Source organism: Pongo pygmaeus, chromosome 12 (genome assembly GCF_028885625.2).
Source record: "Pongo pygmaeus isolate AG05252 chromosome 12, NHGRI_mPonPyg2-v2.0_pri, whole genome shotgun sequence".
Lineage (NCBI taxonomy): Eukaryota > Metazoa > Chordata > Mammalia > Primates > Hominidae > Pongo > Pongo pygmaeus.
Genome location: NC_072385.2, coordinates 125435197 through 125437848, shown reverse-complemented (window position 1 = coordinate 125437848; position 2652 = coordinate 125435197). Strand labels below are relative to the sequence as shown.

The 2652-nt window shown below is 35.9% G+C and overlaps 1 pseudogene; it reads left to right on the top strand.

Moving 5' to 3' along the window:
* Nucleotides 1–1572: 1572 nt before the first annotated feature.
* Nucleotides 1573–1917, top strand: LOC129030645 (small nuclear ribonucleoprotein E-like; annotated as a pseudogene).
* Nucleotides 1918–2652: the final 735 nt, after the last annotated feature.

Below are 2652 nucleotides of genomic sequence, written 5' to 3'. Positions count from 1 at the left end.
CTTAGCAAACTAACACAGGAACAGAAAACCAAACACTGCATGTTCTCACTCATAAGTGGAAGCTGAACAATGAGAACACATGGGCACAGGGAGGGGAACAACACACACCGGGGGCTGTGGGGAGTCGGGGGAGAGAGAGCATCGGGATAAATAGCTAATGCATGCGGGGCTTAAAACCTAGATGATGGGTTGATAGGCGCAGCAAACCGCCATGGCACATGTTTACCTATGTAACAAACCTACACATTCTGCACTTGTATCCTGGAACTTAAAGTAAAAAAGAAAGAAATAAAGTCACATGCAACTTAATTATTTAACATCTGGGCATCATAAGTAAATTATCTTGCATCAAATCAATATAATATTATGCAGTATTTAAAATTGTAATTATGCTAACTATAGTAACAAAGAAAATAACTTACAGAAAATATCTGAATATTGGACAAGGTCAAGAGGCACTCCCCCCAAATGAAAGTCATTTATTTGCCTTTGTATCTAACTGTCCTTCACTTTATTCCAGAAAATTCTCAGGGAACCCTTGTACACTTGCTTTACTAGGATGCTGGAAATGGGGTTTATTCTTTTAAAAACATTTTTGACAATTTATTCTGAGAAAATTATCATGCACTCATTGCTGTACTGCTACTATTTTCTAAATGGGAATAGCATAAATGTCCAATAATAAGGGATTTTAAAAATAATAGATATCCAAACAATGCAATATTGTGCTACCAACGAAACTTATGTTGTAGGAGAATAATGACATCAGAAAATGTTTCTGATATATTAAATGAAGTAAATTACAAAATTGATTTTAAAGATTAGTTTCTGTTTTTTAAAAGGTATATATTTTTAATTTTAATTCCTTAATATTTTTCTTTTATACAATAAAAGTTATTTCAAAATGGAAAAGGTGTTCCAGAGCTGAGCCTGATAATTTAAGAATAAAAATATCCAAGGGTTAAGAGCTAAAACTATAAAATTTTTGAAAGAAAACATAGCTGTAAATCTTTATAACCTTGGATTAGGAAACAACAGACATGTGATAACTAAAGAAAAAATATTAGATAAACTGGAAAGAGAAAAGACATGGAAGAAAATTTTTTCAAATCATATTTCTGATAAGGGCCTAATATCCCGAATCTATAAAGAACTCTTAAAATTCAACAATAAAAAGCCAACAAATCCAATTCAAAAATGGGCAAAGGATTTGAATAGACGTGGTTCCAAAGCTGTACAAACAGTCAATAAGTGCATGAATAAATGCCCATTGTCATTAGTTATTAAAGGAATATAAAGCAAAAACCACAAGGAGATACCCCTTCACACCCATTAGGACCACTTAAAGAAAGAAAGATATGGTCTATCTTGTTATTGTCTGACAAGTTTAGTTAAGGAAGATGTGGAGAAACTAGATCCCTCCTGCATTTCTAGTGAGAATGGAAAATGATGCAGCCACTTACCAAACCAGTTTAGCAGTTCCTCAAAAAGTTAAAGATAATGTTACCATTTGACCCAGCAATTCCACTGCTAGGTACGTACCCAAGAGAATTGAAAACATATGTCCTCCTCTTGTGAAATTCCACCATGGTGTACCATGGTCAGGGCCAGAAAGTGCAGAAAGTTATGGTGCAGCCCATCAACCTCATCTTCAGATACTTACAAAATAGATCACAGATTCAAGTGTAGCTCTATGAGCAAGTGAATATGAGGATAGAAGGCTGTATCATTGGTTTTGATGAGTATATGAACCTTGTATTAGATGATGCAGAAGAGATTCATTCTAAAACAAAGTCAAGAAAACAACTGGGTCGGCTCATGCTAAAAGGAGATAATATTCCTCTGCTGCAAAGTGTCTCCAACTAGAAATGATCAATGAAGTGAGAAATTGTTGAGAAGGACACAGTTTGTTTTTAGATGTCCAATATGAACATTTATTCATATTGTTTTGATTACCCTTATGTTATTACAAGATGGCAATAAATACTGTGGGATTGTTTGTATTTAAAAAAAAAAAAGAAAGAAAGAAGAAAACATATGTCCTCCCAAAATTTGGTAGAAGAATGTTTATGACAGCCTGATTTCTAACAGTCAAAAAGGTAAGGAGGGCTGGGCGTGGTGGCTCACGCCTGTAATCCTAGCATTTTGGGAGGCCGAGGTGGTGGATCACCTGAGGTCAGGAGTTTGAGAGCAGCCTGGCCAACATGGTGAACCCCCACCTCTACTAAAAATACAAAAATTAGCTGGGCATGGTGGTGGGCACCTGTAATCCCAGATGCTTGGGAGGCTGAGGCAGGAGAATCGCTTGAACCTGGGAGGCAGAGGCTGCAGTGAGCCAAGATGGCGCCCATGCACTCCAGCCTGGGGAACAGAGTGAGACTCTGTCTAAAAATAAATAAAAATATAGAAGGGAAGCAACCCAAAAGTCCACTAACTGATGAGTTAATAAATAAAACATGATATATCCATATCTATACAATGGAATATTATTTGCCAATAAAAAGAAAGAATAATTAACACACGCTACAACATAAACAAATCATGGAAACATTATGCTCAGTGCAAGAAGCCAGACACGAAAGGCTGCATTATATTATTTCATTTGTAGGAAATATGGCAAATCCATAAAGACAGAAAGTAGATGATCAGTGG